Source organism: Amblyomma americanum, chromosome 1 (assembly GCF_052857255.1).
Source record: "Amblyomma americanum isolate KBUSLIRL-KWMA chromosome 1, ASM5285725v1, whole genome shotgun sequence".
NCBI lineage: Eukaryota > Metazoa > Arthropoda > Arachnida > Ixodida > Ixodidae > Amblyomma > Amblyomma americanum.
In genome coordinates this window covers 327,941,785-327,969,704 of record NC_135497.1, presented here as the reverse complement: position 1 = coordinate 327,969,704, position 27,920 = coordinate 327,941,785, and the positions used below count along the sequence as shown (strand labels likewise).

The 27,920-nt window shown below is 49.9% G+C and overlaps 1 long non-coding RNA gene across 1 annotated transcript; it reads right to left on the bottom strand.

The window, feature by feature from the left end:
• Positions 1–339: 339 nt before the first annotated feature.
• Positions 340–20,956, bottom strand: LOC144099274 (uncharacterized). Its single transcript, XR_013307365.1, has 4 exons — positions 20,767–20,956; positions 12,683–12,951; positions 8,743–8,928; positions 340–952 (listed from the first exon to the last, which is right to left on the bottom strand). It is a non-coding gene; the product is annotated as an uncharacterized LOC144099274 (long non-coding RNA).
• Positions 20,957–27,920: the final 6,964 nt, after the last annotated feature.

The window sequence follows — 27,920 nt, the reverse complement described above, 5'->3', positions numbered from 1 at the left end:
TATTGCTGATGCCTGCAGAACTCTGGAAAGCTACCACACCAAAGGAATCAATGCATTCTTCAACGCTTGCCAGCAGTTTCTTTTGCGGAAGGGAATAATATAAATCTTTTATATCGATAGAGCAGGCCGAAAAGCCTTTCCCTGGGTTTTGTTGCAAGAAAGCGATTACTTGGTTAGAACTCTTCACCTGAAAAGGGTCGACAATGGTTAAGAGGTTCAGCTTGTCTTGCAAAAAATAACGCGACAGACTTTTGCCATGTGCCATCCTCGGAGACTATTGCTCGAAGTGGGCAGTCTAGCTTGTGAGTTTTGGCTGTGAAGAATATCTTTAAGCAGGACCCCTTGCTTTTCTCTATACACTTGGCTAGGGATTCCAAATTCATTTGTGCACACATTTTCCGTGATCGGGCTTCCACTTTACTTAGAGTGACATCGCTTCTCTGCCGGAAAGTCGAACTGATAGCATTTTCTGCTTTCGATAAGTAGAGCGCTTTTGGCATCACAGCAAAACCTCCCTCTTTACCAGCCTGTAATAGGGTCAGCGAGTTGTTCTTTAAAAACGAAACGGTGAATTTGATTGGAATTCTACACCTGGTAGGTCTACACTTTGCCAAAATGTACACTCCATCTGAAACACATCGGTCCACTTCAGGAGCCACTGCTAGGCTGGAAACTTGTCTCACCATCGCAAGAAGTTCCGATGCCGATTGCCTGGGTTCCACGGCGAACTTTGGTCCTCGTCTAAGGACGCCTTGTACTTGTTCCGGCAAGGACACTTCACCATATGTGTGGACCGGACTGTGCATCTTCTTAGTGATGGCTCGAAGCTGCGGCAGCGCGCACTGCCATAAGAATTCCGTAGTCCTGTCTGCCGTCTGAGGTCCACCGCCGCCATTCAAGTGCACCATGAGCTGAAGATGTGCCGCTGTGTGCTCTCAGGAAGAGCCATTCTCTGTAGAGGCAAAATCACTCGTCAAATCATTGAAGCTCATGAAATCCATAAATTCAAAGATGAATGCGTAAGCGTTGCCTCAATAGCTCTGTCTGATAAAGTACTACGTTTCTTTGATGAGAATAGAAAAACGTGCGCAGCTGGTCTTGTGCCACTGTAGACATGTGCTCAGGAATTGTCATTTTCGTCAATCTGTTTTGTGTATCTGTCTTTTCATTTGAGATTGGTTGCCACTGTATTTAAGTAGTGAAAATCACCTCAATAAACCTGTTGTAAGTTCAGCGCCATGTCTGTGCACTTGTCACGTCCTTTGTCCCCTGCGCTGCTGAAAAAACCGCTGACGAGCGAAGGCACGGAGGGGACACAAGGACATGTTCCTGGAAAATTTTAAAAGTTTTCGAGCAGCCAGCTACGCAGAAGTACGACCCTTTACGTCACTGAAGACTTACATTTAAATATATTCGCGACTAATCAATACTCCACACTATGTAATATCAAAACACAAGCTTATCACAACGGCGCGCTGAAACGGACAGGGAGAGCAGCAGACACGACCCGCTCACGCTTCGCGGCCTGGCCAACAGGCGGCGCAGCCAATGCAATGAGCATGGGCTATAGTTTTCATGCGTCTGTGTCAAAGTAGGTGCTATGTAAAATGCGTTTGATCTTTCATCATAGATCCCAGCATGGTGACAATCTTCCTTGTTGAACATGTCTGCTGTACACCTAAGGGACTTGACTAAGAAGCAAACAAGTGGAGTTTTTTTTCTCGTAATGCAATGAGAAACAATCTTTAATTGCTACAGTTCTGGCAAGATAGAGACTTGGGACATACTGTGAATAAAACATGTGCATTTGTCAGCAAAATGCTTGGTGTCAGTGCATGGACAGCGTTTAATGGAAAGAAGGAGAGGCAAGAGTAAGCAGGTGGAAGTGGTCGACACCCAGCACAGAATGGCCAGGAAGTGGAGATTAGTGGCGTAGCACCCTGTATGACAACTTCCCAAAGCTGGCATTGAGGTCATGGATGCACAACTTTTCCCAGCACTATGTTAGATGGTAACTGCATGGCATATGCTTTAAAGGGGTCCAGACACAAAGTTTTTCGGTGTCAGTTTATTTGCCTTCAAAGAGGCCTACGGGCCTAGCAATCATGAAAATAAGAGCAAAACACCAGTGCACAGTGTGAATAATTAATCACAAGCCATTTTGTACACAAAGCCTTTGGTCTCAGTCAGCGCCAGCGCTGAAGTGAACAACACCTGAGTTCAGCGACGTCACAATAATTAAAGCAAGTGCACTATGACATCACTCGATGTGGGTGGAAATAGTTTCGTTTATGGGGGTTAAAGGTCCGAAAGCGACTCATGCTATGAGGGACGTTGTAGTGAAGGGCTCCGCAAAATTTCCACCACCTGGGGTTCTTTAATGTGCACTGACGTCGAATGGTACACGGGCCTCTAGAATTTCACCTCCATCGAAATTCGACCACCGCGACCGGGATCGAACTCGCGTCTTTCAGGTCAGCAGTGAAGCGCCATAACCACTGAGCCGCGGAGGCAGCCCAATGTAGGTGGAAATGGCGAGAGGCTCATCGGACACCATTAAAAACAGCAATAACTTATGTTCCCCTCAAAGAATGTGCCAGACACTTGCAAGATGGCAACTTCTTACGCCCATGAAAGAAATCGTACGGTAACTAACCCCTCTCTCCTCTCCCACTACCGACCCATACCACCTTCCTGCCCTGTGTGCAATGCTCAAAAGGCAAACCTGACTGATATCTTCGGGATCTGTCCGGCTTCGCCTCCACCCAGCAGGCCGGAGCCACTCCAAACATGGGAGGACTGGGAGACCTCACTACGCTCCACAGATCAGGCACGACAGAAGATCGTCGCCACCTGTGCGGCCAGCGTCATGGACCTTTTAGCCTGAACGTTTGAGTGCGGTGTGGTCGTGCGGGGACCCAGGGGTCCTGGGAGGCCCGAATTCCTCTGCACAATAAAGTCTTTCTCTCTCTCACTCTCATGCCGTTCATTGCTTTTAAAATTTTGAGTCTGCACCCCTTTAAGGACTATAGACACCAAATTTCTTCTTGCGTGTTTTCTTCTTTCAAACGATATCGTAGACATTCGTATACATGAAGCACCCTGTGGTAATTGTGTACGACCACTAAATAGTTTACAATTGAATTTCTTCTTCACGCTGTTTCGGTTTCGTCAACCGAAGGACGACTGTGACGTCAAGTTGATGTTTTCGCCACGTGATCAACTGGAAAAACTTGTAAGGGCCAGTGCAGGTGGCGCCATCAGGGGACACACAGGGACGGCTGACAACACTGAAGGGAGAGGGAATGCGTGGTTGGCTATGGCGGGAATGTGCGTGAGGTGTGCGCGGGCAGCGCGGGAGTGATCCGAGTGGCGTGGTCGAAGTGGGCTCAAGTGTGAGCTCGGTGCGCATTGCATTAGGTGCGCAAACTACGGATGACTATTGGGGGACTCCGGCACGAGGGACTCTGTGAGCGTGTGTAATAAATCATCCCTTGGCAAGTGGGGGCCCGTCCGACGGAACCAACATGGAGACCAATGCCGGAACGTCCGCATCTGATGAAAGCTCCGTCACAGCCACGGTCCCAACGACCCTGGTGCAGCAACTCCTGGCCACTACGACGAAAGGTACGCTGCTCGAGCGGGAGCAACTGGCAGCGCAAGTGCGCGAGATTCTGCTCACGACATCGATCGACACCAGCAGTACGACAGCGGAGCAGGCCAATGAAGCTAGGCCTAGCGGTCGCGGGCTTTGACGATGAGGGAGGCACTTAGGCCGTTACCGAAATTCATCGAATATGAAGACAGTCAACCCCCGCAAACATTCTTGGATCGATTCGTCGAGTACTGCTATTTGGGAGGCATCCCGAACGATCGTCGCCTTCAACATATCCCTGTGGCGTTGAAAGGCTCTGCGAAACAGTGGTGGCGGTTCATCGGTGGCCACTCAGATTGGACTTCCTTCGCCGAGGACTTCAAGGGCGAGTTCGCGGCCGTCGACTACAGGGAAAAATTGAAGGCAGAGCTGGCCGAGCGCACTAAGCACCCTGCCGAGAATCTAAAACAGATCATACACATCATAGCAGAGTACTATGACCGTATTGGAGAGCCTGTCACCGACGCGGAAAAAGTTGATCGGGTGAGGCGGCAAATGCATCCGACCTTTCAGGACCTGACGAATAACATGGAATTCGCGAACCTGCGCGACATGGCAAAGGCAGCGGGCCTCCTTATGCAGCGTGCGTGGCACCGCCTGCGTTACGTGCCACCGCCACTGCGAAGCACGCAGGCCGCGCCCGACCTCGCCTTTGTTGACGCCGGCGCTCCACATCGTCACTGCCCTGTCGCGGCGGCCTCAACCGATGCTTCGTCACGACATGACTGGTCGCTTCGGCCTGCGGCGATGCTCGCGTCCCGACACGGGGTCCGTTCTTCGGGCTCGACGCTGCGAGCTGAGGCCCCTTTGTGGGCGCCGCCAGATCCCCGTGCACAGTACCAGTCGCCGGCTTCAATGAACGAAAGCGGCCGCTCCGCACCGGGCATCGCATGGCCCATGCCTCCACCTGACGCTGTTGTCTGCCACCGGTGCGATGGTAGAGGTCATCGAGCGCGCGCATGCCCTACAGGCAAGTCACGAAGCAGACCGCGCTGCTTCCGCTGTAAACAGGTCGGTCACCTCCAAGCAAACTGTCCTGGAAATGGCCGAGCGTAGCAGTTGTGCCGGCCAACGGCTACGCAACTTCCTTGCAAGTTCTAGCGACGACCGGTGGGAAAGAACCTCTGCTCGAGGAATCAATCGGCGACAGTGTATTTTACGCCCTCCTGGACACCGGCGCCAGCATTAGCCTGATGAACGCGCGAGCCTTCGAGGCGGCGAAACGAAGTGGCGCCAGCACCAGAGAAGAAAGACGGACTCTCCGGCTTGCAGAGGAATGGTCGGAGACAACACCCTCTGTACGTTGCAGCATCCGATGGCAGGGTAGCAGCCGGAAACAGCGCTTCCTCTTGTTGGAGAAGCTTTGCCACGACATAGTTCTGGGACGAGACTTCCTTGCAACAGCGGGCTTTTCTGTACATATAGGCCTCGGTGGATGGACACTCGGGATGGATCCCCAGCCATTGGTGAGGTTCAGCAAGGCACCCTCTCGCCACCACACAGCGGCTGCTGGCCATGCTCAAGACAGCTCCACACAAGTTGCACAGCAGCATCCTGACATGGAAGACTGGGATGAGGACCTAGCTACCTCCTTGCAGCAGCTGTTTGCTCTGGAAGAGCATGGTCCACCTGAGGCCAACTGCAGCCAAGCGACATCTGACCGCAGGGCCTCTCCAGACAGCGATCGACTGGAAGCCATCCTCAGTCAATATAGACATGTTTTCCAAAAATACCCCGGATGCACATCTCTCATTACGCATAGAATAGATACAGGCGACCACTGTCCAGTCCGTTGCAAACTGCGCCCAGTAAACGCAAAAAAGCGGGAAGTAATGGACCAATGTATACAAGAACTGCTGCAACAAGACCTTATCGAACCATGCACCAGCTCATGGGCCAGTGCTCCAGTCCTGGTGCAGAAAAAGAATGGTGGGTACCGCCTAGCAGTTGACTGCACACCATTAAATGCCAGGACAAATGTACCAAGGTACCCAATGCCTCGTACCGACTGGGTCCTTGCACAGTTGGGTCGTGCCAAATGGTTCTCGAGTCTGGCCCTTGCACAAGGTTTTTTCCAAGTGCCTGTAGCACCGGAGGACGTTCAAAAGACTGCGTTCATATGCCACAAGGGCATGTTTCAGTTTAAGAGGATGCCATTTGGAGTGGCTGGAGGGCCAGCAACGTTTCAGTCTTTCATGGACAAACTGCCAGACGGAATAAAACATACCTACTGCATGGCTTTCTTGGATGATATCCTTATCTACTTCGACACATTGGCAGAACATCTGGACCACATTGCAGAGGTGTTGCGTAGGATTGACAGGGCCAGCCTCTCAGTCAACCCAGCAAAGGTTTCCTTCTGCAAACAGACTCTCAAGTTCCTTGGGCACATAATTACTCCTGGCGAGTGCAGACCGGACCCAGACAAGGCGCAAGCTGTCTCTCAGTTTCCCCCATCCCGTACTGTCAAACAACTCCAAATGTTCTTGGGCCTAGTTGGCTACTACAGGAATTTTATACCCTCATTCTCCGACAAGGCAAAACCTCTAACACTGCTGTTGAGGAAAGGTACAGACTGGTTGTGGGGGGCTGAGCAGCGAGCAGCATTTGAGCTGCTGAAGACTACACTGGCAGGCGAGGAGGCCGTCACCCTACCGGATCTGAACCGACCATTCGTCATTGAGACGGATGCTAGTGGCACAGGCATTGTGGCAGTTCTACTTCAGGAGGTGGATGGCTTGCTTCGGCCAGTCTCGTTTATTAGCAGAACCCTAACCGCAGCAGAGCGAAACTACACAGTGCAAGAATGGGAATGTCTGGCAGTCGTGCGGGCTGTGGAAAAATTCAGGCCATACATTGAGCTTACGTCTTTTGAGGTTCATTCTGATCACGCATCGCTGGCACGGATGCTCAACACTGAACACACGTCGGGTCGGGTGCGACGCTGGGTTTTGCGATTGCAAGGGCTGAGGTGCACGGTTAGGCATCGCCGAGGCCGAGCTAACATCCCAGCCGATGCTCTGAGCAGATTTCCAACTGGTCATCCAGAACCAATGCCTTCAAGCTTGGCAGAAGAATGGTTTCCGATAGAACTCGAGGAACCACAGCTCACCATTCGCTTCGCTGATGTTGCCTCGGCTGACCTTGTTGACACCTCACCCCTAACCGACTGTGCAAAACTGAAGCACGAGCAACAGAAAGACCCGTTGCTGCAGCAGCTGCTGCAGTACCTTGAGGCGGCGATCCTACCAGACGACCCCAAGAGGGCAAAAATGGTCTCCGACTTGGCCAAGGAGAGCCATATAGCACCTCATGGGGTTCTGCTTTGGACACGCGGAGGCAAAGCGGTGCCGTGGCTCCCCCTCCATCTACGGGAATTGGTGCTTAAACTGAAGCACGACCATCCACTCAGTGGACACGCCGGTTTCTTCAAAACCTTAAGGCGCATCGAGAGCCGCTTCACTTGGTTGGGGGTGCGCTCCGACACGTCTCGCTATGTACGAGGGTGTCAGCAGTGCCAGGTCTTCAAGCCCCGTCGCCAGAAGCCAAAGGGACTTATGGACAGCACTTGGGCGTCCTCACCCATGCAGCACCTCAGTGTGGATCTGATAGGCCCATTGCCCAGAACTCCACGGCAACACAAGTATATCCTTGTAGAAGTTTATCGAGCTTTTTCCCCTGCGGGCACCAACTTCAAAAGCCATCGTTGAAAGGATGGTGGAAGTTTTCTGCCGGCACGGTGCACCTCTTTCCATCTCCAGTGATAACGGTAAACCATTCGTCAGCAAGATATGGAAGGGAGTGCTGCAACATTGGGGAATACAAGAGCGGCACACAGTCCCCTACAGACCTGCTGGACAGCCTGTAGAACGTCACAATGCTACAGTCAAGCAGACCATTGTCAACTACTGCTCCTCCCACTGCAACTGGGACAAGCGGCTCTCTGAGGTGGCCTTCGCAATGCGGACATCAGAGAGTGTGGTCACAGGGTTTACGCCCGCATTCTTGTGCTATGGTCGGGAACTTCGTACACCTTGGGCAGATAGACAGCAGATTAGTGCTGAAATTTCTGAATCGGCACCCCATGCACTCGCTGCAGAGCTAAACCTTTACCTGCAGTATGCATTGGCCATGGCCAGGGAACACCAAGATTCAGCGAAGGCCGAACAGGCCAGGCATTACAACAAGCATCGTGAACCAACCACCTACAAAGTTGGCGACCTCGTGCTCCGCGACAAGCCCACTTTAAGTAATGCAAGTACAGGCTTCACTGCTAAATTGGCCCCTCGCCGCTCAGGGCCCTACCTAATCACTGCCCGTGTGGGTCAGAACAACTTTAAACTCAAAGACCCTGCCTCAAGAAAGTATATGGGTGTGGCCAACGCAGACCAGCTAATGCCATACCATCCACCGTGGAGGCCTGCTTGCACGAATTAAGAGGGGGAGGATGTAAGGGCCAGTGCGGGTGGCGCCATCAGGGGACACACAGGGACGGCTTACAACACTGGAGGGAGAGGGGATGCGTGGTTAGCTATGGTGGGAATGTGCGTGAGGTGTGCGCGGGAGTGATCCGAGTGGTGTGGTCGAAGTGGGCTCAAGTGTGAGCTCGGTGCGCGTTGCATTAGGTGCGCGAACTGCGGATGACTATTGGGGGACTCCGGCACGCGGGACTCTGTGAGCGTGTGTAATAAATCATCCCTTGACAAACTTTAATATAATCACTGACAGGCTTGTCATTCCATGTTTTGGAAGATGCTGGATTAAATGTCGTAGTCAATTGAATATACATATCAGGGATTATATTACAGTTTTTCTAGTAGATCACGCGAACAAACCGTCAACTTGACGTCACAGTCGTCATTCAGTCAATGAAACCGAAACAGCACGAGAGAAGAAATTCAATCAAATTATTTAGCGCTTGTAGGAAAATACCACACGGTAATTCATGTATTCTAATGTCTAACGCATCGTTTGACAGAAGAAAACATGCAAAAAAATTACACTAGCTGCCCACTGAAAGAGAAGACACTTTCGCAAGGCAGCAAAGCTACCTAAGGTACAAGATGGTAGGTTCCAAAATTATTTACCTGGATGAGATATGTGCAACGGCAGCAAGCGCAGTGTTGGTGGAAGGACAGAACAGCGAGCGTGTGCTGCTTGTGCCAAGATCAGGACAACCATGGCCTGGAGCAGGCTGCCAGGGAAGGGCCACCGCATCATTGTGATGCACATCAGCAGTGAGAAAGGCCCATCAACGGCTGCCTGTATGTTTCCTGCAGAAAAACGAAAAGGGTGAAGACTGCTATGAAGATACGGGTGGCAATCATTTTGAGATGTTTGCACTCATGTGCTCCAGAGGCAGACAAGAGAAACATCGTAGCGAAACACAAGCAGTTGTGCCATTCACATCTGGACGAAGCAATGCCGACAACAGTTTTACACAAAGAAGCATTTCAGCAGTAGCTGACAGAGAGAACACTAATGGAACGCTATGATGCCAACAATGTGGCTCCCATAAATCATGAAGCTGCCCAAACTGTGTGTTGTCAAATACCATGTAGGTGTCGCTGTGGCGAGGGCTGGCAACGTCAAGCTCTGGCTCCCACCTAAGCTTTAACCTATGGAGTTTCTCTGGATACAAGTTAATAATGATACCAAGAATGAGCATAAAGATTTATGGCTTCCTTTGGTTGAAGCTCTGGTCATAAACAAGACACCAACGGTTTCAGCAGAAAAGTGGAGAAATTGTGCACACCACGCCATGAATAATGATGAAAAATTCAGAGCAAACTCTGCCAGCGGCCCTCATATTCATTAACACATACGAGTTTCACAAAACATAACTATGTAGCACATCGGCTCTGGGATGCATCACAATAGTAAACCAGCGCTAACATCTCTTGCACTGCAAATTAAGACTTTACATCACCAAGTTATCAGGCTTCCAAACTTTGGAAGTGATATGCCAGGTTTAACTTCCTGAAGGAACACATGGGCTATGAAGAACACCACAGTGGACGGCTCAGGATTAATTTAGACCGTATGGGGTTCTTCAACGTGCATTGACGTCGCACAGCACACCATTGTTTTTATGTTTTGCCACCGTCGAAATACTGCCACTGCAGCAGGATCGGGCTCAAACCCGCGACCCTCAGATCAGCAGCCGAACGCCAAAGCCACTAAATCATATGGCGGGTGCTTCCAAATTTTCATCTAGCTGCTTTTTCTATGGACTGCTTTCCTGTCTCACTAAAGAATACACTACTTGCTTTAACTATTCGCTTAATAATTCTTTAGGCATGCTGTTTTGTCTTCGCTGAGAACGAATAAACAACTGAGGCTCCTCAACCTTCACGCTGTCAGCAGGCAAAGGACACCTGCAGCTGCATTCCTTTAATACAAGCACATGCATCAGTTTTTGTGCTTATACGCAGGTTGGAGTGGAACGTCAATTCTTATAAAGGTCCGACATGAGTATGACGACATCCATACAGACACAAGGCAGCAACGGGAAACTGCAATACGGGCACTGCCTTTGATAAAAACAACTTACTTGTGTGGTGCATTCTTTTCAGCCATCTCCTGCTTCTCGATACAGCTAACTCATTGTTAGAAGCATACAGTAGCAGTGAGCCACTCACAACTTGCCTCCGCGTCCCCCGGCTCTGCTTCTTGCATCGACCATTTTTCCTTTAAAAGCGCTTACATCGAAAGGTGGGCGACCTGTCACATTTGCAAACAGCGCGCCTGTTTTGCACCTTGCTAGCCATGACGAAGCAAGTACGCATCGAAATGTTCACTGAATGTGGGGGAAGATAGAAATACAAGAAACGCATTTAACGCTCTAGCGCACAAATTCAATACGACGCAAATTTTTATTTTTCTCGTCGAGCAGCCACGATCTACAGCTGACGCTGATACTGTAGAAGCTTGGGCAAGTTGGTGTGACATGGTTTTTTCAGCAGCGCGGGGGACAAAGGACGGGACAAGTGCACAGACACGGCGCTGAACTTACATCCGGTTTATTGAGGTGATTTTCACTACTTAAGTACAGTGGCAACCAATCTCAAATGAAAAGACAGATACACAAAACAGATTGACGAAAATGACAATCCCTGAGCACAGGTCTACAGTGGCACAAGACCAGCTGCGCACGTTTTTCTATTCTCATCAAGGAAACGTAGTTCTTTATCAGACAGAGCTAATGAGGCAACGCTTACGCATTCATCTTTGAATTTATGGATTTCATGAGCTTCAATGATTTCACGAGTGATTTTTGTTCTATTATCTGACAGCACTCGACACTGAGTGAAAACAGGATAACACAGTGGTTTTTTGTTCTTTTTTCTTTCCTCTGTGCAGTTTCTGCAATGAATGCCAAGGTGACGGGAAGCGGTGCCGCTCACGTTGTTGTTGTGTTCCCGCAGCCAGTCGTTGAGGCAACGACCAGTTTGCCCCGTGTAGTGCTTGCCACATGTAAGCGGAAACCTGTACACAACATTGCTGCTACATGGTACAAAACCTTTTTGGTGTTTCTTATCGCAGCCAACTGTCCTTTCATTGCTGCTGTTTACAATATGGCAGAGTTTGGAGAGCTTATTGGGCGCGGAAAAAACAACGTTTACATCGGCACGCGCTCCCACCCTTTTCATATTATGTGAAATGCGGTGTAGATAAGGAATAACCACATACTTTCTTTTTTCTTCCTTGGGCCTTTCAGTGGAATATCTGCGGCCTGAATTAATGATTTCTCTTAGCAGGCTCTCTGATATTGCAATCAGAAGGTCGGAAGGGTATCCTGCTGCTTGTAAGCGTACCACCTGATTTTGATAGCTGTCTTGCATCGCATGATGGCATGATTTTTCTAGGGCATTTCTTAAACACAACTTTGCGATGCCGCGCATTACAAGCTTAGAATGTGCAGAAGCGAAAGGCGTGAGGGGCTTCTGGCATCGTGGCTCGTAACGCCAGCACACATGGCTATTCTTGAGGAACATGGCAAGATCTAAAAAACGTAACTTTCCTTCAGAAGGCGTTTCATGCGTCAAAACAAGAGGGTCAAGACAGGTGTGAAAAATTGATAAAACTTTCGAGACCGAGGCCCCTGCGTCAGTAACTGCACATGTCATCAAAACTAAAAAATCATCTACAAACCTAAAAACACGAGCCACGCTTTCGTCGAGTTGACTATCAAGGAGCTTGTCATGGTGCGCGAGATAAATGTCGCCCAGTATCGGAGCTATGCATGAAACAATGCAGACGCCATTGCTCTGGAGGTAAACAGATTCATTCCAGGTGGAAAATGTCGAGTTAAAGCAAAAAGTAAGGAGTTCCAAGAAGTTGCTATTGCTGATGCCTGCAGAACTCTGGAAAGCTACCACACCAAAGGAATCAATGCATTCTTCAACGCTTGCCAGCAGTTTCTTTTGCGGAAGGGAATAATATAAATCTTTTATATCGATAGAGCAGGCCGAAAAGCCTTTCGCTGGGTTTTGTTGCAAGAAAGCGATTACTTGGTTAGAACTCTTCACCTGAAAAGGGTCGTCAATGGTTAAGAGGTTCAGCTTGTCTTGCAAAAAATAACGCGACAGACTTTTGCCATGTGCCATCCTCGGAGACTATTGCTCGAAGTGGGCAGTCCAGCTTGTGAGTTTTGGCTGTGAAGAATATCTTTAAGCAGGACCCCTTGCTTTTCTCTATACACTTGGCTAGGGATTCCAAATTCATTTGTGCACACATTTTCCGTGATCGGGCTTTCACTTTACTTAGAGTGACATCGCTTCTCTGCCGGAAAGTCGAACTGATAGCATTTTCTGCTTTCGATAAGTAGAGCGCTTTTGGCATCACAGCAAAACCTCCCTCTTTACCAGCCTGTAATAGGGTCAGCGAGTTGTTCTTTAAAAACGAAACGGTGAATTTGATTGGAATTCTACACCTGGTAGGTCTACACTTTGCCAAAATGTACACTCCATCTGAAACACATCGGTCCACTTCAGGAGCCACTGCTAGGCCGGAAACTTGTCTCACCATCGCAAGAAGTTCCGATGCTGATTGCCTGGGTTCCACGGCGAACTTTGGTCCTCGTCTAAGGACGCCTTGTACTTGTTCCGGCAAGGACACTTCACCATAGGTGTGGACCGGACTGTGCATCTTCTTAGTGATGGCTCGAAGCTGCGGCAGCGCGCACTGCCATAAGAATTCCGTAGTCCTGTCTGCCGTCTGAGGTCCACCGCCGCCATTCAAGTGCACCATGAGCTGAAGATGTGCCGCTGTGTGCTCTCAGGAAGAGCCATTCTCTGTAGAGGCAAAATCACTCCTGAAATCATTGAAGCTCATGAAATCCATAAATTCAAAGATGAATGCGTAAGCGTTGCCTCAATAGCTCTGTCTGATAAAGTACTACGTTTCCTTGATGAGAATAGAAAAACGTGCGCAGCTGGTCTTGTGCCACTGTAGACCTGTGCTAAGGAATTGTCATTTTCGTCAATCTGTTTTGTGTATCTGTCTTTTCATTTGAGATTGGTTGCCGCTGTATTTAAGTAGTGAAAATCACCTCAATAAACCTGTTGTAAGTTCAGCGCTGTGTCTGTGCACTTGTCACGTCCTTTGTCCCCTGCGCTGCTGAAAAAACCGCTGACGAGCGAAGGCACGGAGGGGACACAAGGACATGTTCCTGGAAAATTTTAAAAGTTTTCGAGCAGCCAGCTACGCAGAAGTAAGACCCTTTACGTCACTGAAGACTTAAATTTAAATATATTCGCGACTAATCAATACTCCACACTATGTAATATCAAAACACAAGCTTATCACAACAGCGCGCTGAAACGGACAGGGAGAGCAGCAGACACGACCCGCTCACGCTTCGCGGCCTGGCCAACAGGCGGCGCAGCCAATGCAATGAGCATGGGCTATAGTTTTCATGCGTCTGTGTCAAAGTAGGTGCTATGTAAAATGCGTTTGATCTTTCATCATAGATCCCAGCATGGTGACAATCTTCCTTGTTGAACATGTCTGCTGTACACCTAAGGGACTTGACTAAGAAGCAAACAAGTGGAGTTTTTTTTCTCGTAATGCAATGAGAAACAATCTTTAATTGCTACAGTTCTGGCAAGATAGAGACTTGGGACATACTGTGAATAAAACATGTGCATTTGTCAGCAAAATGCTTGGTGTTAGTGCATGGACAGCATTTAATGGAAAGATGGAGAGGCAAGAGTAAGCAGGTGGAAGTGGTCGACACCCAGCACAGAATGGCCAGGAAGTGGAGATTAGCGGCGTAGCACCCTGTATGACAACTTCCCAAAGCTGGCATTGAGGTCATGGATGCACAACTTTTCCCAGCACTATGTTACATGGTAACTGCATGGCATATTCTTTAAAGGGGTCCAGACACAAAGTTTTTCGGCGTCTGTTTATTTGCCTTCAAAGAGGCCTACGGGCCTAGCAATCATGAAAATAAGAGCAAAACACCAGTGCACAGTGTGAATAATTAATTACAAGCCATTTTGTACACAAAGCCTTTGGTCTCAGTCAGCGCCAGCGCTGAAGTGAACAACACCTGAGTTCAGCGACGTCACAATAATTAAAGCAAGTGCACCATGACATCACTCGATGTGGGTGGAAATAGTTTCGTTTATGGGGGTTAAACGTCCGAAAGCGACTCAGGCTATGAGGGACGTTGTAGTGAAGGGCTCCGCAAAATTTCCACCACCTGGGGTTCTTTAATGTGCACTGACGTTGAATGGTACACGGGCCTCTAGAATTTCACCTCCATCGAAATTCGACCACCGCGACCGGGATCGAACTCGCGTCTTTCAGGTCAGCAGTGAAGCGCCATAACCACTCAGCCGCGGAGGCAGCCCAATGTAGGTGGAAATGGCGAGAGGCTCATCGGACAGCATTAAAAACAGCAATAACTTATGTTCCCCTCAAAGAATGTGCCAGACACTTGCAAGATGGCAACTTCTTACGCCCATGAAAGAAATCGTACGGTAACAAACCCCTCTCTCCTCTCCCACTACCGACCCATACCACCTTCCTGCCCTGTGTGCAATGCTCAAAAGGCAAAGCTGACTGATATCTTCGGGATCTGTCCGGCTTCCCCTCCACCCAGCAGGCCGGAGCCACTCCAAACATGGGAGGACTGGGAGACCTCACTACGCTCCACAGATCAGGCACGACAGAAGATCATCGCCACCTGTGCGGCCAGCGTCATGGACCTTTTAGCCTGAACGTTTGAGTGCAGTGTGGTCGTGCGGGGACCCAGGGGTCCTGGGAGGCCCGAATTCCTCTGCACAATAAAGTCTTTCTCTCTCTCACTCTCATGCCGTTCATTGCGTTTAAAATTTTGTGTCTGCACCCCTTTAAGGACTATAGACACCAAATTTTTTCTTGCGTGTTTTCTTCTTTCAAACGATATCGTAGACATTCGTATACATGAAGCACCCTGTGGTATTTGTGTACGACCGCTAAATAGTTTACAATTGAATTTCTTTTTCACGCTGTTTCGGTTTCGTCAACCGAAGGACGACTGTGACGTCAAGTTGATGTTTCGGCCACGTGATCAACTGGAAAAACTTGTAAGGGCCAGTGCAGGTGGCGCCATCAGGGGACACACAGGGACGGCTGACAACACTGGAGGGAGAGGGAATGCGTGGTTGGCTATGGCGGGAATGTACGTGAGGTGTGTGCGGGCAGCGCGGGAGTGATCCGAGTGGCGTGGTCGAAGTGGGCTCAAGTGTGAGCTCGGTGCGCATTGCATTAGGTGCGCAAACTACGGATGACTATTGGGGGACTCCGGCACGAGGGACTCTGTGAGCGTGTGTAATAAATCATCCCTTGACAAGTGGGGGCCCGTCCGACGGAACCAACATGGAGACCAATGCCGGAACGTCCGCATCTGATGAAAGCTCTGTCACAGCCACGGTCCCAACGACCCTGGTGCAGCAACTCCTGGCCACTACGACGAAAGGTACGCTGCTCGAGCGGGAGCAACTGGCAGCGCAAGTGCGCGAGATTCTGCTCACGACATCGATCGACACCAGCAGTACGACAGCGGAGCAGGCCAATGAAGCTAGGCCTAGCGGTCGCGGGCTTTGACGATGAGGGAGGCACTTAGGCCGTTACCGAAATTCATCGAATATGAAGACAGTCAACCCCCGCAAACATTCTTGGATCGATTCGTCGAGTACTGCTATTTGGGAGGCATCCCGAACGATCGTCGCCTTCAACATATCCCTGTGGCGTTGGAAGGCTCTGCGAAACAGTGGTGGCGGTTCATCGGTGGCCGCTCAGATTGGGCTTCCTTCGCCGAGGACTTCAAGGGCGAGTTCGCGGCCTTCGACTACAGGGAAAAATTGAAGGCAGAGCTGGCCGAGCGCACTCAGCACCCTGCCGAGAATCTAAAACAGTTCATACACATCATAGCAGAGTACTATGACCGTATTGGAGAGCCTGTCACCGACGCGGAAAAAGTTGATCGGGTGAGGCGGCAAATGCATCCGACCTTTCAGGACCTGACGAATAACATAGAATTCGCGAACCTGCGCGACATGGCAAAGGCAGCGGGCCTCCTTATGCAGCGTGCGTGGCACCGCCTGCGTTACGTGCCACCGCCACTGCGAAGCACGCAGGCCGCGCCCGACCTCGCCTTTGTAGACGCCGGCGCTCCACATCGTCACTGCCCTGTCGCGGCGGCCTCAACCGATGCTTCGTCACGACATGACTGGTCGCTTCGGCCTGCGGCGATGCTCGCGTCCCGACACGGGGTCCATCCTTCGGGCTCGACGCTGCGAGCTGAGGCCCCTTTGTGGGCGCCGCCAGATCCCCGTGCACAGGACCAGTCGCCGGCTTCAATGAACGAAAGCGGCCGCTCCGCACCGGGCATCGCATGGCCCATGCCTCCACCTGACGCTGTTGTCTGCCACCGGTGCGGTGGTAGAGGTCATCGAGCGCGCGCATGCCCTACAGGAGTGTCACGAAGCAGACCGCGCTGCTTCCGCTGTGATCAGGTCGGTCACCTCAAAGCAAACTGTCCGGGAAATGGCCGAGCGTAGCAGTTGTGCCGGCCAACGGCTACGCAACTTCCTTGCAAGTTCTAGCGACGACCGGTGGGAAAGAACCTCTGCTCGAGGTATCAATCGGCGACAGTGTATTTTATGCCCTCCTGGACACCGGCGCCAGCGTTAGCCTGATGAACGCGCGAGCCTTCGAGGCGGCGAAACGAAGTGGCGCCAGCACCAGAGAAGAAAGACGGACTCTCCGGCTTGCAGAGGGATGGTCGGAGACAACACCCTCTGTACGTTGCCGCATCCGATGGCAGGGTAGCAGCCGGAAACAGCGCTTCCCCTTGTTGGAGAAGCTTTGCCACGACATAGTTCTGGGAGGAGACTTCCTTGCAACAGCGGGCTTTTCTGTACATATAGGCCTCGGTGGATGGACACTCGGGATGGATCCCCAGCCATTGGTGAGGTTCAGCAAGGCACCCTCTCGCCACCACACAGCGGCTGCTGGCCATGCTCAAGACAGCTCCACACAAGTTGCACAGCAGCATCCTGACATGGAAGACTGGGATGAGGACCTAGCTACCTCCTTGCAGCAGCTGTTTGCTCTGGAAGAGCATGGTCCACCTGAGGCCAACTGCAGCCAAGCGACGTCTGACCGCAGGGCCTCTCCAGACAGCGATCGACTGGAAGCCATCCTCAGTCAATATAGACATGTTTTCCAAAAATACCCCGGCTGCACATCTCTCATTACGCATAGAATAGATACAGGCGACCACTGTCCAGTCCGTTGCAAACTGCGCCCAGTAAACGCAAAAAAGCGGGAAGTCATGGACCAATGTATACAAGAACTGCTGCAGCAAGACCTTATCGAACCATGCACCAGCTCATGGGCCAGTGCTCCAGTCCTGGTGCAGAAAAAGAATGGTGGGTACCGCCTAGCAGTTGACTGCACACCATTAAATGCCAGGACAAATGTACCAAGGTACCCAATGCCTCGTACCGACTGGGTCCTTGCACAGTTGGGTCGTGCCAAATGGTTCTCGAGTCTGGACCTTGCACAAGCTTTTTTCCAAGTGCCTGCAGCACCGGAGGACGTTCAAAAGACTGTGTTCATATGCCACAAGGGCATGTTTCAGTTTAAGAGGATGCCATTTGGAGTGGCTGGAGGGCCAGCAACGTTTCAGTCTTTAATGGACAAACTGCCAGACGGAATAAAACATACCTACTGCATGGCTTTCTTGGATGATATCCTTATCTACTTCGACACATTGGCAGAACATCTGGACCACATTGCAGAGGTGTTGCGTAGGATTGACAGGGCCAGCCTCTCAGTCAACCCAGCAAAGGTTTCCTTCTGCAAACAGACTCTCAAGTTCTTTGGGCACATAATTACTCCTGGCGAGTGCAGACCGGACCCAGACAAGGCGCAAGCTGTCTCTCAGTTTCCCCCATCCCGTACTGTCAAACAACTCCAAATGTTCTTGGGCCTAGTTGGCTACTACAGGAATTTTATACCCTCATTCTCCGACAAGGCAAAACCTCTAACACTGCTGTTGAGGAAAGGTACAGACTGGTTGTGGGGGGCTGAGCAGCGAGCAGCATTTGAGCTGCTGAAGACTACACTGGCAGGCGAGGAGGCCGTCACCCTACCGGATCTGAACCGACCATTCGTCATTGAGACGGATGCTAGTGGCACAGGCATTGTGGCAGTTCTACTTCAGGAGGTGGATGGCTTGCTTCGGCCAGTCTCGTTTTTTAGCAGAACCCTAACCGCAGCAGAGCGAAACTACACAGTGCAAGAATGGGAATGTCTGGCAGTCGTGTGGGCTGTGGAAAAATTCAGGCCATACATTGAGCTTACGTCTTTTGAAGTTCATTCTGATCACGCATCGCTGGCACGGATGCTCAACACTGAACACACGTCGGGTCGGGTGCGACGCTGGGTTTTGCGATTGCAAGGGCTGAGGTGCACGGTTAGGCATCGCCGAGGCCGAGCTAACATCCCAGCCGATGCTCTGAGCAGATTTCCAACTGGTCATCCAGAACCAATGCCTTCAAGCTTGGCAGAAGAATGGTTTCCGATAGAACTCGAGGAACCACAGCTCACCATTCGCTTCGCTGATGTTGCCTCGGCTGACCTTGTTGACACCTCACCCCTAACCGACTGTGCAAAACTGAAGCACGAGCAACAGAAAGACCCGTTGCTGCAGCAGCTGCTGCAGTACCTTGAGGCGGCGATCCTACCAGACGACCCCAAGAGGGCAAAAATGGTCTCCGACTTGGCCAAGGAGAGCCATATAGCACCTGATGGGGTTCTGCTTTGGACACGCGGAGGCAAAGCGGTGCCGTGGCTCCCCCTCCATCTACGGGAATTGGTGCTTAAACTGAAGCACGACCATCCACTCAGTGGACATGCCGGCTTCTTCAAAACCTTAAGGCGCATCGAGAGCCGCTTCACTTGGTTGGGGGTGCGCTCCCACACGTCTCGCTATGTACGAGGGTGTCAGCAGTGCCAGGTCTTCAAGCCCCGTCGCCAGAAGCCAAAGGGACTTATGGACAGCACTTGGGCGTCCTCACCCATGCAGCACCTCAGTGTGGATCTGATAAGCCCTTTGCCCAGAACTCCACGGCAACACAAGTATATCCTTGTAGCTCTGGACACATTCACTAAGTTTATCGATCTTTTTCCCCTGCGGGCACCAACTTCAAAAGCCATCGTTGAAAGGATGGTGGAAGTTTTCTGCTAGCACGGTGCACCTCTTTCCCTCTCCAGTGATAACGGTAAACCATTCGTCAGCAAGTCAGCAAGATATGGAAGGGAGTGCTGCAACATTGGGGAATACAAGAGCGGCACACAGTCCCCTACAGACCTGCTGGACAGCCTGTAGAACGTCACAATGCTACAGTCAAGCAGACCATTGTCAACTACTGCTCCTCCCACTGCAATTGGGACAAGCGACTCCCTGAGGTGGCCCTCGCAATGCGGACATCAGAGAGTGTGGTCACAGGGTTTACGCCCGCATTCTTGTGCTATGGTCGGGAACTTCGTACACCTTGGGCAGATAGGCAGCAGATTAGTGCTGAAATTTCTGCATCGGCACCCCATGCACTCGCTGCAGAGCTAAACCTCTACCTGCAGGATGCAATGGCATGGCCAGGGAACACCAAGAATCAGCGAAGGTCGAACAGGCCAGGCATTACAACAAGCATCGTGAACCAACCACCTACAAAGTTGGCGACCTCGTGCTCCGCGACAAGCACACTCTAAGTAATGCAAGTACAGGCTTCACTGCTAAATTGGCCCCTCGCCGCTCAGGGCCCTACCTAATCACTGCCTGTGTGGGTCAGAACAACTTTAAACTCAAAGACCCTGCCTCAAGAAAGTATATGGGTGTGGCCAACGGAGACCAGCTAATGCCATACCATCCACCGTGGAGGCCTGGTCGCAGGAATAAAGGGGGGGGAGGATGTAAGGGCCAGTGCGGGTGGCGCCATCAGGGGACACACAGGGACGGCTTACAACACTGGAGGGAGAGGGGATGCGTGGTTAGCTATGGCGGGAGTGTGCGTGAGGTGTGCGCGGGAGTGATCCGAGTGGTGTGCTCGAAGTGGGCTCAAGTGTGAGCTCGGTGCGCGTTGCATTAGGTGCGCGAACTGCGGATGGCTATTGGGGGACTCCGGCACGAGGGACTCTGTGAGCGTGTGTAATAAATCATCCCTTGACAAACTTTAATATAATCACTGACAGGCTTGTCATTCCATGTTTTGGAAGATGCTGCATTAAATGTCGTAGTCAATTGAATATACATATCAGCGATTATATTACAGTTTTTCTAGTAGATCACGCGAACAAACCGTCAACTTGACGTCACAGTCGTCATTCAGTCAATGAAACCGAAACAGCACGAGAGAAGAAATTCAATCAAATTATTTAGCGCTTGTAGGAAAATACCACACGGTAATTCATGTATTCTAATGTCTAACGCATCATTTGACAGAAGAAAACATGCAATAAAATTACACTAGCTGCCCACTGAAAGAGAAGACACTTTCGCAAGGCAGCAAAGCTACCTAAGGTACAAGATGGTAGGTTCCAAAATTATTTACCTGGATGAGATATGTGCAACGGCAGCAAGCGCAGTGTTGGTGGAAGGACAGAACGGCGAGCGTGTGCTGCTTGTGCCAAGATCAGGACAACCATGGCCTGGAGCAGGCTGCCAGGGAAGGGCCACCGCATCATTGTGATGCACATCAGCAGTGAGAAAGGCCCATCAACGGCTGCCTGTATGTTTCCTGCAGAAAAACGGAAAGGGTGAAGACTGCTATGAAGATACGGGTGGCAACCATTTTGAGATGTTTGCACTCATGTGCTCCAGAGGCAGACAAGAGAAACATCGTAGCGAAACACAAGCAGTTGTGCCATTCACATCTGGACGAAGCAATGCCGACAACAGTTTTACACAAAGAAGCAGTTCAGCAGTAGCTGACAGAGAGAACACTAATGGAACGCTATGATGCCAACAATGTGGCTCCCATAAATCATGAAGCTGCCCAAACTGTGTGTTGTCAAATACCATGTAGGTGTCGCTGTGGCGAGGGCTGGCAACGTCAAGCTCTGGCTCCCACCTAAGCTTTAACCTATGGAGTTTCTCTGGGTACAAGTTAATAATGATACCAAGAATGAGCATAAAGATTTATGGCTTCCTTTGCTTGAAGCTCTGGTCATAAACAAGACACCAACGGTTTCAGCAGAAAAGTGGAGCAATTGTGCACACCACGCCATGAATAATGATGAAAAATTCAGAGCAAACTCTGCCAGCGGCCCTCATATTCATTAACACATACGAGTTTCACAAAACATAACTATGTAGCACATCGGCTCTGGGATGCATCACAATAGTAAACCAGCACTAACATCTCTTGCACTGCAAATTAAGACTTTACATCACCAAGTTATCGAGCTTCCAAACTTTTGAAGTGATATGCCAGGTTTAACTTCCTGAAGGAATACATGGGCTATGAAGAAAACCACAGTGGACGGCTCCAGATTAATTTAGACCGCATGGGGTTCTTCAACGTGCATTGACGTCGCACAGCACACCATTGTTTTTATGTTTTGCCATCGTCGAAATACTCCACTGCAGCAGGATCGGGATCGAACCCGCGACCCTGAGATCAGCAGCCGAACGCCAAAGCCACTAAGCCATATGGTGGGTGCTTCCAAATTTTCATCTAGCTGCTTTTTCTATGGACTGCTTCCCTGTCGCACTAAAGAATAGAATACTTGCTTTAACTATTCGCTTAATAATTCTTTAGGCATGCTGTTTTGTCTTCGCTGAGAACGAATAAACAACTGAGGCTCCTCAACCTTCACACTGTCAGCAGGCAAAGGACACCTGCAGCTGCATTCCTTTAATACAAGCACATGCATCAGTTTTTGTGCTTATACGCAGGTTGGAGTGGAACGTCAATTCTTATAAATGTCCGACATGAGTATGACGACATCCATACAGACACAAGACAGCAACGGGAAACTGCAATACGGGCACTGCCTTTGATAAAAACAACTTACTTGTGTGGTGCATTCTTTTCAGCCATCTCCTGCTTCTCGATACAGCTAACTCATTGTTAGAAGCATACAGTAGCAGTGAGCCACTCACAACTTGCCTCCGCGTCCCCCGGCTCTGCTTCTTGCATCGACCCTTTTTCCTTTAAAAGCGCTTACATCGAAAGGTGGGCGACCTGTCACATTTGCAAACAGCGCGCCTGTTTTGCACCTTGCTAGCCATGACGAAGCAAGTACGCATCGAAATGTTCACTGAATGTGGGGGAAGATAGAAATACAAGAAACGCATTTAACGCTCTAGCGCACAAATTCAATACGACGCAAATTTTTATTTTTCTCGTCGAGCAGCCACGATCTACCGCTGACGCTGATACTGTAGAAGCTTGGGCAAGTTGGTGTGACATGGTTTTTTCAGCAGCGCGGGGGACAAAGGACGTGACAAGTGCACAGACACGGCGCTGAACTTACATCCGGTTTATTGAGGTGGTTTTCACTACTTAAGTACAGTGGCAACCAATCTCAAATGAAAAGACAGATACACAAAACAGATTGACGAAAATGACAATTCCTGAGCACAGGTCTACAGTGGCACAAGACCAGCTGCGCACGTTTTTCTATTCTCATCAAGGAAACGTAGTTCTTTATCAGACAGAGCTAATGAGGCAACGCTTACGCATTCATCTTTGAATTTATGGATTTCATGAGCTTCAATGATTTCACGAGTGATTTTTGTTCTATTATCTGACAGCACTCGACACTGAGTGAAAACAGGATAACACGGCGGTTTTTTGTTCTTTTTTCTTTCCTCTGAGCAGTTTCAGCAATGAATGCCAAGGTGACGGGAAGCGGTGCCGCTCACGTTGTTGTGTTCCCGCAGCCGGTCGTTGAGGCAACGACCAGTTTGCCCCGTGTAGTGCTTGCCACATGTAAGCGGAAACCTGTACACAACATTGCTGCTACATGGTACAAAACCTTTTTGGTGTTTCTTATCGCAGCCAACTATCCTTTCATTGCTGCTGTTTACAATATGGCAGAGTTTGGAAAGCTTATCGGGCGCGGAAAAAAACAACGTTTACAACGGCACGCGCTCCCACCCTTTTCAGATTATGTGAAATGCGGTGTAGATAAGGAATAACCACATACTTTCTTTTTTCTTCCTTGGGCCTTTCAATGAAATCTCTGCAGCCTGAATTAATGATTTCTCTTAGCAGGCTCTCTGATATTGCAATCAGAAGGTCGGAAGGGTATCCTGCTGCTTGTAAGCGTACCACCTGATTTTGATAGCTGTCTTGCATCGCATGATGGCATGATTTTTCTAGGGCATTTCTTAAACGCAACTTTGCGATGCCGCGCTTTACAAGCTTAGAATGTGCAGAAGCGAAAGGCGTGAGGGGCTTCTGGCATCGTGGCTCGTAACGCCAGCACACATGGCTATTCTTGAGGAACATGGCAAGATCTAAAAAACGTAACTTTCCTTCAGAAGGCGTTTCATGCGTCAAAACAAGAGGGTCAAGACAGGTGTGAAAAATTGATAAAACTTTCGAGACCGAGGCCCCTGCGTCAGTAACTGCACATGTCATCAAAACTAAAAAATCATCTACAAACCTAAAAACACGAGCCACGCTTTCGTCGAGTTGACTATCAAGGAGCTTGTCATGGTGCGCGACATAAATGTCGCTCAGTATCGGAGCTATGCATGAACCAATGCCGACGCCATTGCTCTGGAGGTAAACAGATTCATTCCAGGTGGAAAATGTCGAGTTAAAGTAAAAAGTAAGGAGTTCCAAGAAGTTGCTATTGCTGATGCCTGCAGAATTCTGGAAAGCTACCACACCAAAGGAATCAATGCATTCTTCAACGCTTGCCAGCAGTTTCTTTTGCGGAAGGGAATAATATAAATCTTTTATATCGATAGAGCAGGCCGAAAAGCCTTTCCGTGGGTTTTGTTGCAAGAAAGCGATTACTTGGTTAGAACTCTTCACCTGAAAAGGGTCGTCAATGGTTAAGAGGTTCAGCTTGTCTTGCAAAAAATAACGCGACAGACTTTTGCCATGTGCCATCCTCAGAGACTATTGCTCGAAGTGGGCAGTCCAGCTTGTGAGTTTTGGCTGTGGAGAATATCTTTCAGCAGGACCCCTTGCTTTTCTCTATACACTTGGCTAGGGATTCCAAATTCATTTGTGCACACATTTTCCGTGATCGGGCTTTCACTTTACTTAGAGTGACATCGCTTCTCTGCCGGAAAGTCGAACTGATAGCATTTTCTGCCTTCGATAAGTAGAGCGCTTTTGGCATCACAGCAAAACCTCCCTCTTTACCAGCCTGTAATAGGGTCAGCGAGTTGTTCTTTAAAAACGAAACGGTGAATTTGATTGGAATTCTACACCTGGTAGGTCTACACTTTGCCAAAATGTACACTCCATCTGAAACACATCGGTCCACTTCAGGAGCCACTGCTAGGCTGGAAACTTGTCTCACCATCGCAAGAAGTTCCGATGCCGATTGCCTGGGTTCCACGGCGAACTTTGGTCCTCGTCTAAGGACGCCTTGTACTTGTTCCGGCAAGGACACTTCACCATAGGTGTGGACCGGATTGTGCATCTTCTTAGTGATGGCTCGAAGCTGCGGCAGCGCGCACTGCCATAAGAATTCCGTAGTCCTGTCTGCCGTCTGAGGTCCACCGCCGCCATTCAAGTGCACCATGAGCTGAAGATGTGCCGCTGTGTGCTCTCAGGAAGAGCCATTCTCTGTAGAGGCAAAATCACTCGTCAAATCATTGAAGCTCATGAAATCCATAAATTCAAAGATGAATGCGTAAGCGTTGCCTCAATAGCTCTGTCTGATAAAGTACTACGTTTCCTTGATGAGAATAGAAAAACGTGCGCAGCTGGTCTTGTGCCACTGTAGACCTGTGCTCAGGAATTGTCATTTTCGTCAATCTGTTTTGTGTATCTGTCTTTTCATTCGAGATTGGTTGCCACTGTATTTAAGTAGTGAAAATCACCTCAATAAACCTGTTGTAAGTTCAGCGCCGTGTCTGTGCACTTGTCACGTCCTTTGTCCCCTGTGCTGCTGAAAAAACCGCTGACGAGCGAAGGCACGGAGGGGACACAAGGACATGTTCCTGGAAAATTTTAAAAGTTTTCGAGCAGCCAGCTACGCAGAAGTAAGACCCTTTACGTCACTGAAGACTTAAATTTAAATATATTCGCGACTAATCAATACTCCACACTATGTAATATCAAAACACAAGCTTATCACAACAGCGCGCTGAAACGGACAGGGAGAGCAGCAGACACGACCCGCTCACGCTTCGCGGCCTGGCCAACAGGCGGCGCAGCTAATGCAATGAGCATGGGCTATAGTTTTCATGCGTCTGTGTCAAAGTAGGTGCTATGTAAAATGCGTTTGATCTTTCATCATAGATCCCAGCATGGTGACAATCTTCCTTGTTGAACATGTCTGCTGTACACCTAAGGGACTTGACTAAGAAGCAAACAAGTGGAGTTTTTTTTCTCGTAATGCAATGAGAAACAATCTTTAATTGCTACAGTTCTGGCAAGATAGAGACTTGGGACATACTGTGAATAAAACATGTGCATTTGTCAGCAAAATGCTTGGTGTTAGTGCATGGACAGCGTTTAATGGAAAGAAGGAGAGGCAAGAGTAAGCAGGTGGAAGTGGTCGACACCCAGCACAGAATGGCCAGGAAGTGGAGATTAGCGGCGTAGCACCCTGTATGACAACTTCCCAAAGCTGGCATTGAGGTCATGGATGCACAACTTTTCCCAGCACTATGTTACATGGTAACTGCATGGCATATGCTTTAAAGGGGTCCAGACACAAAGTTTTTCGGTGTCAGTTTATTTGCCTTCTAAGAGGCCTACGGGCCTAGCAATCATGAAAATAAGAGCAAAACACCAGTGCACAGTGTGAATAATTAATTACAAGCCATTTTGTACACAAAGCCTTTGGTCTCAGTCAGCGCCAGCGCTGAAGTGAACAACACCTGAGTTCAGCGACGTCACAATAATTAAAGCAAGTGCACCATGACATCACTCGATGTGGGTGGAAATAGTTTCGTTTATGGGATTTAAACGTCCGAAAGCGACTCAGGCTATGAGGGACGTTGTAGTGAAGGGCTCCGCAAAATTTCCACCACCTGGGGTTCTTTAATGTGCACTGACGTCGAATGGTACACGGGCCTCTAGAATTTCACCTCCATCGAAATTCGACCACCGCGACCGGGATCGAACTCGCGTCTTTCAGGTCAGCAGTGAAGCGCCATAACCACTGAGCCGCGGAGGCAGCCCAATGTAGGTGGAAATGGCGAGAGGCTCATCGGACAGCATTAAAAACAGCAATAACTTATGTTCCCCTCAAAGAATGTGCCAGACACTTGCAAGATGGCAACTTCTTACGCCCATGAAAGAAATCGTACGGTAACTAACCCCTCTCTCCTCTCCCACTACCGACCCATACCACCTTCCTGCCCTGTGTGCAATGCTCAAAAGGCAAACCTGACTGATATCTTCGGGATCTGTCCGGCTTCCCCTCCACCCAGCAGGCCGGAGCCACTCCAAACATGGGAGGACTGGGAGACCTCACTACGCTCCACAGATCAGGCACGACAGAAGATCGTCGCCACCTGTGCGGCCAGCGTCATGGACCTTTTAGCCTGAACGTTTGAGTGCGGTGTGGTCGTGCGGGGACCCAGGGGTCCTGGGAGGCCCGAATTCCTCTGCACAATAAAGTCTTTCTCTATCTCACTCTCATGCCGTTCATTGCGTTTAAAATTTTGTGTCTGCACCCCTTTAAGGACTAAAGACCCCAAATTTTTTCTTGCGTATTTTCTTCTTTCAAACGATATCGTAGACATTCGTATACATGAAGCACCCTGTGGTATTTGTGTACGACCGCTAAATAGTTTGCAATTGAATTTCTTCTCCACGCTGTTTCGGTTTCGTCGACCGAAGGACGACTGTGACGTCAAGTTGATGTTTTCGTAACGTGATCAACTGGAAAAACTTGTAAGGGCCAGTGCAGGTGGCGCCATCAGGGGACACACAGGGACGGCTGACAACACTGGAGGGAGAGGGAATGCGTGGTTGGCTATGGCGGGAATGTGCGTGAGGTGTGCGCGGGCAGCGCGGGAGTGATCCGAGTGGCGTGGTCGAAGTGGGCTCAAGTGTGAGCTCGGTGCGCATTGCATTAGGTGCGCAAACTACGGATGACTATTGGGGGACTCCGGCACGAGGGACTCTGTGAGCGTGTGTAATAAATCATCCCTTGACAAGTGGGGGCCCGTCCGACGGAACCAACATGGAGACCAATGCCGGAACGTCCGCATCTGATGAAAGCTCTGTCACAGCCACGGTCCCAACGACCCTGGTGCAGCAACTCCTGGCCACTACGACGAAAGGTACGCTGCTCGAGCGGGAGCAACTGGCAGCGCAAGTGCGCGAGATTCTGCTCACGACATCGATCGACACCAGCAGTACGACAGCGGAGCAGGCCAATGAAGCTAGGCCTAGCGGTCGCGGGCTTTGACGATGAGGGAGGCACTTAGGCCGTTACCGAAATTCATCGGATACGAAGACAGTCAACCCCCGCAAACATTCTTGGATCGATTCGTCGAGTACTGCTATTTGGGAGGCATCCCGAACGATCGTCGCCTTCAACATATCCCTGTGGC